The following is a 12,500-nucleotide window of genomic DNA, read 5'->3' on the forward strand; positions in this document are numbered from 1 at the left end:
CTCCACCTCATACGATAAATGATAATCCTTGTAGCTCGCTCACCCTCTTAGCTGAGGCTAACACTAACAAGAAGACTGCTTTGAATGTGAGATTCTTGTCTATGATGTCTCTTAAGGGTTCGAATGGTGTTTTTCGGAGCATATCCAGAACCCTTGCCAGGTCCCAATTCGGGATTCTCGGGGCAGAAGGGGCCTGATTGCTCGAAAGCCTTGATGAGCATGGACATCTTTCTTGAAGAACCCAGAACTATGCCTTTCAGGAGAAAAACTTGACCAAGGGCAGCTCGAACTCCCTTAATCGCTGGGACTGTCATGGCCAACTTATCCCTGAGATGGACCAGGAAATCCGCTATAATGGGCATGGATGCTTCTAAGGGTTCTATCTTCTTGTCTTTGCCCACTTAACGCACATCGTCCATTTGGATTGGTAGACGGCCGAAGAGGATCTCCTCAGGTAAAGGGTCATCCTCCTAGCTGTCTTGCTTGAGTACCTTGGTCTTTTCAGGAGGCGCTGGATAACCTCCAGGCTCGAAGACGAAGGGCTTGTAGGTATCGTGAAACCGCTGAAAATGTGGTTGTCTCCATAGGTCTGGTATGTTGGGAAGAGTCCAGGGAGGGAGAGTGGTGAGACTCTTTAGGTCTGCGAACCACTCTCTCTCTGGCCAACAAAGGCGCTACCAAAGTCATCTTTAGGTTGGTTGCTGCCCTCACCCTGTTGAGGACTTGACTTATTAGGGAGAAGGGGGGAAAGTCGTACACGTCTAGGTCATCCCATCTGTGTTGAGACACGTCCTCCAAGGCCGCCTTTGGGGCTGGGAAAGGTGAACAGAATACGAGGAGTTGTTCGTTCAACCTTGTTGCAAACAGATCCATTACCGGGGGCTCCCACATCTGAATGATGTCGCTTGCCACTTGTGGGTGCAGGGACCACTCCGACGCTACTACTTGTCCCGTTCTGCTGAGGCCGTCTGCTAGGACGTTCTTCTTCCCCAGAATGAAGCTTGCTGTCAGGTTGATTTCCTCTTCTTCCCAATCCAGGATCTGAAGGGCCAGATCGCATAACTCTTTTGATCTCAGCCCTCCCTCTGAAACAGCGGACTCAGATTGGGAGAAGAAGGTGGCATCTGATGACGCCCTTCAGTCTGAGAAGCCCTGCCAAAGGATGTCCAGGGTTTCCCCTGTCTTGCATGCCCCGTTTTGTCTACTTTCCAATGTGTGGTAATTACTTTGGGCCTTAATTCCCTGCAGGAGTTTCGCCACTCTATAGCCTGTGCTGGGATCGCTATTGCGGGTTATAACTCTGTTTAAGTGGGTTCTTCCATTTCCCACCTTCCTGGCCTCAGGAAGGGGAAGTAAGGACTTCTTCTGGGCGGTGTAGGCTAGAAACTTGTTCAAGCCCGAGGTCCACGCCTCCACCTCCTGTGGGACGGGTTGCACCAGGCTATTGTAGCTTTTAATCAAGGCGAGTACCTTCCTATACGCGGAGTCTTCCATCGCTGACGTCGTCTCACCAACCACTTCCTTCGTTCTGCGCTGGGGAGAGGCATGGTCACGGGCCCTTCGTATCTTCTTAATGTATGCAACCACAGTTGCATTGTCCAACATCAGGGCCACTGAATTCCCTTACAAGTCTTCCGTGAAATGTTTGCAGGTTTCCTGGACCTCTCTCATCTCTAGGACATTGCCGTGTAGGGACTTCTCCCTTTCTGTCCAAGTCCCCTTCGCTGTCCTTTTCCCCCGGAGGTGCATTCCCCCTCCTTCTTTCTACCCGTCTGTAAACTGGCAGATTTCGGAGGTTGGGAGGACATCGGCGTCCCTTTTAGAGTGTGTGACCGATCCTGCCACCACTCCACGGCTTGTCTGGTTTCTTGCCGGACTAGCACCACTTTGTCCGGGGAACGTCTCTGGTTCTAATTCTCCTTTAAGTTCCATTGAACCCTCCTTAGGTTCTGTCACCTGTGTGGAGCTAGCTTCTCTAAGGACACCAGATGTCCTACCAACCTCTGCCCATCCTTCATTCTTCTGGAATGTCCTCGAAGGAAGGGAAGGAGAACTTGGTCCGGGTTGTCCAGCCCATCTATGGATGGGAAAGGCCTTGACTTGTAACGAATCCAGGGTTATTCCCAAGTAAGTCATTCTGTTGGTTTGGGTCAACTAAGATTTAGCCGGTCTTTCGGGGCACCTTGTCCTACCCCTACTAGGACGTCCTCTCGCTAGCCCCAAGTGGACGTCCTTCTAAGGCATAATACTTGCTTTGTGATTTCAGGTCCTTTAGCAGTTTGACTGAACTGTGACCTTTAGAGGTGTCCCTATGCGGGTGAACACCTATCAATATGGGTACGCCCAACTTTACGTCCCTCTCCTCGGAAGGAGCCAAAGATGACTTCTTCTGGACAGGCTCCTCCATAATCCTGTTAAGGCCAGATCGCCAGTCAACTACATCTTGAGGTAGTGGCTACTCAATTTGTGTCCCCTTATCAAGGAGATCACCCTCCAAGATTCGCGTCCGTACCCAAGTCCTCCGTCCGGCGATGGGGTGTAGATTCATCACGGACACCTCTGCTCTGACGGAACCTGCGGCTAAGACCTTCCGGAGGGACGGGCACCTCTGTCACTTAACGAGCCTTTGATAAAGGGACAGGCTCCTCCGTGGAGGGGTGCCACGGAGGGATACGAGCACGTGTAGAGTCAGCACGGGTCCCTCCGCTCTGACGAGTCTCGCGGTTAAGCCCTTCCAGGCGAGACGGGTGCCTCCGTCATTTCGAGCCTTCGAGGAGGGGACGGGCTCCTCCGTAAAGGTGTTCGATTACTCCTTCCGTGGGCTGACTAGTCGAGGCTGCCCCCGAAGAGCCTCCTACAGAGCTCGTGATTGTAGGCAGGACTTTGAGCTTACACTAGAGGGGAATTGCCGTGGCATCCAGAACCTCCGTCCTATAGGCGGAGTCCTCCGTTATGACGGGCATAGTCGTGGTGGCGAGGGCCTCCCTCCTGTAGGCGGGGTCCCCCGTTATGACGGGCATCGCCGTGGTGGCGAGGGCCTCCATCCTAAAGGCGGAGTCCTCCACTAGGATGGGTCTTGTCGTGGCGACGAGGGCCTCCACCCTGTAAGTGGAGTCCTCCGTTGGCATGAGCTGTGGCAACGGGCACCTCCGCCCTAGGTTGTGGACTGAGGATGGGTACTGCCATGGAGACGACAACCTCCGTCCTCTTTGTCTCACTTCGAGGGGAAAGCCGCTTCCATGGGGTTGCCCGACGGAGGAAGCCGCCCCTGTTGACCGCTCATATGAGCTGGCTTGACGAGGCTGCCCGTCCGAAACAGCAACTCCCTACCCTAGTCAGGTAGAGTCGTCTATTTCACGGCCTTATGCCTATCTGACGGAGACCTTGACGGGACCCTCGGCTCATTCTACTCTCTTCGCGTGACATTTCCTTCCTCCTTGAGGTCCTGGACAAAGGGACGGGCTCCTCCGTGAAATAGTTCGACGGAGGTGCCCGTCCCCGTCTATCATCTCGATGGGGGGACCTGTCGAGGCTGCACATCCTAGGAGACGGCTCCCTCCACTGAGCGGATTGAGTGGCTCTAGGACAGGACTTATGCCTACAAGACGAGGTCCTCCGCTCCTTGGCTGACTCTCTGGCGAGGCTCTTGGAGGCCCTTCTAGGAAGACTGTCTCCTGCTCACTTAGGTATCAACCCTGAGCTCCTAGTTAGGTCCCTCAGCTTGTTGTCTGGGATTGAGACCCATCCTCCTCGAGGTCCTGGACGACGGACGGGCTCTTCCGTGAAACAGTTCGATGGAGGTGCCCATCCCCGTCTATCATCTCGATGGGGAGACCTGTCGAGGGTGCCCATCCTAGAAGTCGGCTCCCTCCGCTGAGCGGATGGAGTGGCTGTAGGACGGGACTTAGGCCAACAAGACGAGGTCCTCCGCTCATAGGCTGACTCTCTCACGAGGCTCTTGGCTTGTATGGAGGGGAACGGGGACTTCTCCTGTCCCGAGATCCTGTGGGAGACCGCAAGGGGAGTTCCTCCACACAGATCGATCTCTCTTCCTGCTGTGTCGTCTCCGACGTTCCACGCTCGAAGGGCCCAACGGATCGCGCCCCGATGAGTCTGACTTGCCTCTGTACTGTGACCTCATACTGGACTGTGGCTTCTTGGGGCTATGCCATAATCCTGGCGTAGATGGCAGAAGAAAACTCTCTGGAACTTATGGCTTTGCCGGTAACCACGCCGTCGAACGAGCCATGAAGGGGAAGGACTAGCATAGGCCCTCCTCCATGTCCAGTGGGGACTTCAACGAAATCCTTGGTACATCCCAAGCCAGCGGATCCTTTCGTAGCTGACGCGCCTGAGGCCTCTACCCATTAATCTGGTGATAAAAAATGGAACATTATTAGGCCACATGGGGTCCTCCGCCGAGACGCGGTCCCTACAAGAGAGAGTCGCGTCCCTCGGACCCCCACACACTTACTTGCAGGGGCCTGATCCTCCCTGGACAAAGAAGACTCCCCCACAACATCACTCCCTTGGGAAAGAGGCACCATCTTCTTACACTTCAAGGACTTACCTCATCCCCTACTCTGGGTAGGGGAAGGGGAAGAAGAATGCACTCTACCTGACCCCTCTCCTGCCGACGTCGCAGGGGAAGACAAGCTAGTTTCCCTAGGAGACCTCTTCGAAGCCTTCTTCTTCTTCGTGCCGCATTCCACCCATTGGACCTCGCTCCAATCGGCACATTCGGGACATGTGTCTGACGGCGAACAGGCTTTGACAAGAAAGCCCTACACGATTTCCCGGCTCTAGGCCCAGGACAACGGCGATCATGCTCCATAGCATAACACAAAGATCGCTAGACACAAGTATAATGCAAAGGGAAAGCACTAAAACGCCAGTAAAAGCACAAAGGAACGATCATAAAAGAACACAGTTAAGGCACTAATCACTCATGAAGGAATCGAGACCATGTGGTAACCACATGGTAACGCACACAAAGGGGGTCGCACAGAGATATGAGGAGCGGCGTGTGAACACGACGCGACCAGAAAACTTACTGCCAGGTCAAGCTCAAAGCCACGTGACCGCCATCGGGCATTGCCCCCCAGGTCACGTTCTCTCCCGCTAATTAGGTCACTATAGAACATGGGGGTAGGGTAAACTACACAAAACTCTGGTCGTTTGAGAGGAGTTACCAGTAACTTCCTAAGAAAGTGTTTCGAGGTAAGTCTCTGTGTCTGAACATATATATATATATATATATATATATATATATATATATATATATATATATATATATATATATATATATATATATATATATATATATATATATATATATATATATATATATATATATATATATATATATAGTACCAAATGAAATCTGGTACGGTGTATTACAGTTTACTTTAAACTTACCCTCCAGGCCAAATTTCAATTAATTCATTATCTAATTCGGTATCCCAAATGAATTAACCAAATTGGGAAAACCGTGACCGTAAACTTTATATACGAGCCCGATATGTTTGCAGATATTTTTTGTCTCGACGTCTCTCGATGTTTTTGACAGCTATTTATTGGAATCTATTTTGTAGTTAATTAGCGTAACTATTTTCTCCATATTTAATACAGTTATCAATATTTTGTGAACTAAAATCACACATATATATTATTTGCAGAGAAAATAATTGAGAAATATTTAAAAAAAAAAAAAAGGGTAATTCGACTGAGGTAAAACACTGCACAAGTTGCACAGTCAGAAATGTATAAAGAATAAACTTATTGATAGGGAAACAAGACTTGAAGTTTACACTTTATTCCAATTTTTAGCATGGCTGAGAAAAGATACAAAAACTCGAGAAAAAAAAAACAATGGCACTCGAAAAATACTGGTACGTGAATCGTCGACGTTTATATGTTTATGCAATTGTTTTTTTTTTTTTTAAGTTCGTTTTCAGAAGTCAGTTTCCTCTGAAATGTCGTTTTTGACTCTGAAACGAATGAAAAAGTCTTTGCTATAACTGAATTTAGAAACTGAACAAAATCCTGCACAACTTATAAAATAAAAGTAAAAGATTACTTAGATAATTGTTGATTAAAAATCGTTTTTCAAAACTCCTTCCTATAGTAATATCTTCTAAATATGAATGTCCTTAATGTTTGCTGCCGAATGTTTGCCTGGAGCACATACTCACGGCATATTCCTATTCCTTAGAGCAGTAGATGTAGGTCTACTTGATTATTATTATTATTATTATTATTATTATTATTATTATTATTATTATTATTATTATTATCATCATCATCCAAGCTACAGCCTTATTTGGAAAATAAAGATGCTATATGAGTTCTTTAAGATTTATAGATTGCTTCTTTTGGAACTTTCAACGGGGTTCTAGAATTCTAGAATTATAGTATTCTATAACTTCTGAACTTCTAAAGGTATCAGATAATTATGATTTTACATGTTGAAAATGCCCTGTTTACGACTTAGCCGTCATTAATCAAAACTATTTTTTTATATATTTTTCTTCTGGATGTATAGTAGTTTTAAGTGTTCAGTAATTTTGAATATTTAAAAGTCACTCATTAATGGCAAAGGGCAGTGACAATGCCCTAGGCCTAGAGGTTGACCACATATTCATATCATCAGCGCCCAAGCCACCTTTCTACCCAACCCAGGACTAAGTAAGACCAGGTAATGGATGCTGATTACTCATCACATAGACCTATAGGCTCATCCAAACCCTCAATCACTAGCTCACAAGGATGATAAGGTTGCTGACAGTAAAAGAAACTATCGAGTTTAAGTGGGACTTGATTTCCCGTACAGCAGAACACTGGGCATAGACAATTTTAAAAAATGGCAGTTGGATTTCTTGATGTTACTGACATCACATTCACCCAATACGAAAAATTTGTGTTAGATGAAATAGCATATGTATAAAGCAGCCATCTTAGGCATCAGTATCTCTTGTGTTTATCCACTGATCTTAATGGAATTATATAAAAACTTATCACATACTACTAGAGATAAATCGTCAGTGATGTCACTGAGATAACGAAATAATGTCTAATTAAAACGAGCAACAAAATTTGTTGTTACATTTGGTGCGGAAAAAAATATCCCTAATATCACTTTACCTTTCTAAGATGGACGTGACACAGAATTCCAATCTGCTGCTTTTCTCCTCCTCTTTTTTTTTTCTTTTCTTTTTTTTTTCAATTATTGAGAGGCTCTAAATGTCAACAGTTTAGGCTTATCTTGATTTTTTAGTCATCGAGATGGTGATGTAGAGTTTGCTTTTAAAGGTGAATGGCGTGGAAAGATGGTGGGAATAGAGTCATGGGCAAACTAGAACAAGATAAGTAAAATGGGGAATTATCAGAATTAAATATGAACAGTTCTTTACGGAAAGTAAATTTGTCTATATAATTTGTTTTTATTTTAGAAGATCTTCATTTCCTGTCTTTTTTAGTTTTCTTTGTATACTAGTGTATGTGACCCGTCAGAAATTGCGGATAAATATTTAGATAGATATTCCAACGCAACCCCCTCTCACAGAGTATGACTGCTTTATCTTCCTCTATCCAAGGTACAGAGCGTTACCGTAAAGATATATATATATATATATATATATATATATATATATATATATATATATATATATATATATATATATATATATATATATATATATATATATATATATATATATATATATATATATATATATATATGAGTGTGTCTCTGTGTATACTTTATATACCCAGACACTTGCGCATTATATATATATATATATATATATATATATATATATATATATATATATATATATATATATATATATATATATATATATATATATATATATATATATATATATATATATATATATATATATATATATATATATATATATATATATATATATATATATATATATATATGAGTGTGTGGGTATAAACACCTCTTAGTAATTGTAGATGCTTTAACTCGATATACAGAACTAATAGCGCTTAAAACTAAAACTGCGATTGAATGCGCTAGGAAGTTTTACGAGTGTTACATTTGTAAACATGGAGTTCCACACATGATTATCTCAGACTCGGGTGGTGAATTTAATAATCACTTTCTTAACTCATTGTGTGAATTCCTTAGCATAAAGAAAATAAATACCATGATATATCACCCAGAGTCGAATGGGCTAGTGGAATGAGCAAATAGGAAGGTTTTAAATATATTAAGAGTAACACTAGGGGGATTAGACTCTAACTGGGATATTGCAATACCTGCGGTACTGAGTACTCTGAATCATTCATATCATATATCAATTAAAATGTCCCCGCATGAAGCATTGTATGGTACCCCAGTTTGAACGCCTTTCCATGTATTAACGCCTACAACTAACCTATCAAATCCTTTAAAAGAATGTATAAATGCAAGCAAAAGTCGTTATGATATCCTTCGAAAGAATTTAGAAGAATCACAAATCATAATGAAAAGGAATCATGATAAAATAGTGAAGCCAACTAAAACATATACCGTGGGTGATAATGTATATATACAGGTAAATGTACGTAAAGGACTCAATTATAAACTAACACCTAAGTTTGAAGGACCATTTAACATTTTGGAAACATTAACGGCCAATAGGTTTAGAGTTCAAAACGTATCCCAACCCACGGATGAGAGAATAGTACCATTGGCTCACATAAGAAATTAAAAAAAAAAAAGAGAGAGAGAGAGAGAGGGAAAGAAGTGAGGGAAAGATTTTTATTAGTATGATTAAAAGTTTTCTTCTTAATACAGGAGTAATTACATATATTTTTCTCGTTACAGGTTTCCAAGATGAATTTTTTGTTGTTGGAAGTGATATTGTTCGCTCAGACATTTTTCTTGTGTGGGACGAGCTCTAAAACTAAAAGTATAGATTTTAAATATGGGACTATAGTTGAAAGACAAGAAGACGTTTTTATTACATCAAGCAACGTAGTTGTAGAAGTGCATATGCAAGCATTTTTTCTTCCAGAGAATGATGTCACTAGCTTAAAAAGTCCCATTTCAAGGTTTGCTGTCTCATTAAATGAGTTGCATAGAAAACATTTTCATTTGACTACAGAAAGTTCGCTTGGATCGACACTAAAAGTTGCAGAGATGCTATCTGATGAATTTCAAAATAGGACTTACGAGACAGAATCTTTGGCTCGTGAGCTTTTGATGTGGACTCTAGGGCACGAACATAGAGAAAGACAAAACCCGTTTATTTTTGCTGCATTAAACATCTTTGGGTCTATTGCAAGTTTAGGTTTAGGAATTTCCAATCGTCTTAAGATTAGTAATCAAAATAAGAAAATTGAGTTCTTGACTCATGAAGATGAATTGATTATGTCAGAACTAAGGAATCAGTTAGCTTCAATCAATCAAATTATGGATTTAGTAAATGAACATTCAAGTAATATCAGTCAGATTATGGAAGTACAGGATTTGTTGGCAACGTTAACATATTATGATTAAAAAATAGATCACATACATAACAGAATTGCACATTTCATTGAGAAATCAAAAGATTATGTAGAAGCTATCACGTTAGCAACTAAAGGTGTACTGTCGCCCCATTTGTTGCCTATAAAATACTTAAAGTTAGTTCTGGAGAATGGACGGGAGAAACTAGGCTATGTTCCTTTGTTAGACGAACGTAGGTTAGAATTTTATTACAGCCTAATTACAGTAAGCGTTGAAAATAACAAGATTATAATTACAATTCCCTTTGATTCTTCTGATGCCTGGCAATCTTACAGGATATCACCATTTCCGATTTTCATGACGAATCACTCAAATCTAATAATATCCAGTTTGACAGGACACGTATTGATTTCCCCAGACAAGGAAACATATACGGTCATTAAAGACTTAAATCAATTAACTCACTGTTCAGACGCAATGGATAGAAAAATATGTACAGCTGACTCATTTGAATTCCATAAAAACTTAATGGATTCATGCGAGTTAGGTATAGTGCTAGATGGTGCTCTCTCCCATACAAGTGAAAATTGTCTGGATAAGCTTTATCCCTTTGACAATAATGAGTTCAATTGCAGACTGAACAACGTCTCGTGGGTACGATACGACAAGGACGGCTTCAATGTATCATGCCCGGACGGATCCACGTCCTATGCCAAAATCTTCGTTGCAGCAGATGGTTGTATCGGGACTTTCCCTAATTCCATGGTGACCGGGATCAAGACCATCATCAGAGAACGAGTCTACTTCGCGAACTTCACGTGGACGACTACAATGCCATCACTACCTCTCCCATACAACAAACAAGTAGCCAAGCGCTTGATGAAATTGACTGAGATGGACCACCTGTCACCGACTTATAAGGAATTTCTTCACCCCATACTACTAGCAGGAACAGTTGTGATAGTGATGATATTTATCGCCATGAACATCCTTGTTTGGCATAGGTTAAGGAACAGTTTGCAGCTGAAACTGAACGTTTTGCCATGTCTAGACAAAAATCTTTATTCAATTCAGTTTAAAGTCGTTTGAAAGTGGCCACTTCATTCGCTAAAAGGAGTAAAATTGTCTGGGAATAGCGTGTGTACGAAAAGCAGTTAGTACGCTAGTAATATGTAATTGAAGAAACTATAGAACATTTGCATTGTTAAAAATACATTTAAAAAACATTAAAAAAAATAAATCTTTTTTTTCTTTCGGCATCTAATAAAATATATAAGCCGGAATGTTAAAAGAAAAGAGAAAAAAATAACAGAATCTATGGGCATCTAATAAATATATATATATATATATATATATATATATATATATATATATATATATATATATATATATATATATATATATATATATATATATATATATATATATATATATATATATATATATATATATATATATATATGTACGAAACCGTGGTACATGTACATACCAGGAATTCATGTTTGTGCACTAAAATTGAATCTTTACCAAAGTAACAAATATTTTTATTAATTACCGTATTATGTTAATCTATGTTTCTGACAAAGGTAACAATTATTCTTTACAAAGTTACCGAATCATATGTATATAAATATTTTTGGGGGGTACCATATAATCATTTGCTAGCAATGTACCATATATGTGATCTGTATTTATCATGCATTTTTTTTCTTTGCTTTGGTAATATCTTTTCATATGCATTATTATTATCTTTTTTAATGTGCCTATTTGGACATTCGTCCTCATTTGCTTATGGCTAAAGTTAAACAAAGAATAATACATATATCCAGTCACACTCCTAGTAAACATATTTTAGTGTGTTGTTAAATTTAAAAAAAAAAAAAAATGAGATAGCTGGCCGAGCTAATGTAATAGTTAGTTATTACATGTTTAAAACACATGATGTAATATGTCATTGTGGAAGAAGAAGCTAGCGTGAGATTTGCTGTAGTCAGACAAAATCATAACAGGATGAATTTTGCATCTCTCAGCAATGTAACATTTTTCTGAAGCATAAACACAAATGCATACCGTGTGAAAGATTGTGTCGCCACCGGATGTAGGTGTTTTCCTAGATTAATGTAAAGTTTACATATTGTGTTTAAATGCTGAGACAATTAAATATATGATATCTGTGATATCGATATTTTAGGCAGTTCTTATCTATACTTCACCTGAATTGGTTATCCGACCAAACCAGCTATACTCCTGAGATAGAGATGTTTAACACTGTTGTTTTTAGAGAATAAACCATTTTAAAGTTACCATGCTTGACTTTAATTCAAGACTCAACATCTCAAACAACACATACTCAATGTGTGTTAATAACAGTAGCACACTAATATATATACTGTACATAGCCAGACACTTGCTCATTATTACATAGGGGAGATACGTAACACAAAAACAGATTATTACGAGAACAGCCTATGATAGGTTTTTGAGGAATAACTAGACAAATTTAGATGAACGTCTTCCACAGATTACTAAAACTCAAAATAGTTATCTTCCGTAACCAATTCTTAAAGGCTAAACCCAATACAGTGAAATAAAGCGGTAGAAGAATTTGATATCTTATTGGAGAAAATTTAGATTGATTGATTTGATAATTGACATTGGCGTTGTAGAGAAACTAAGAAAACGTTAAAGGAATTGTACTGTTTTGTTTATAGAAAGGTCAGGATATCATATGTAAATAAAGAAATGTTTTTGTTGGTGTTAACTTTTATCTTACGACTAACGCTATAAGGTGCAATGACACTTTGGTTCATTTACTATTATTATTATTATTATTATTATTATTATTATTATTATTATTATTATTATTATTATTATATTTTCTATTACTATTAATATTATTATTTTTATTATTACTATAATTGTTAGCCAAGCTACAACCTTAGTTGGAAAAGCAAGATGCTGTGAGCCGAAGGACACCAACAAGGAAAAATAGTCTAATGAGGAAAGGAAATAGGGAAATAAATAAATGATGAGA

Source organism: Palaemon carinicauda, chromosome 12 (genome assembly GCF_036898095.1).
Source record: "Palaemon carinicauda isolate YSFRI2023 chromosome 12, ASM3689809v2, whole genome shotgun sequence".
NCBI lineage: Eukaryota > Metazoa > Arthropoda > Malacostraca > Decapoda > Palaemonidae > Palaemon > Palaemon carinicauda.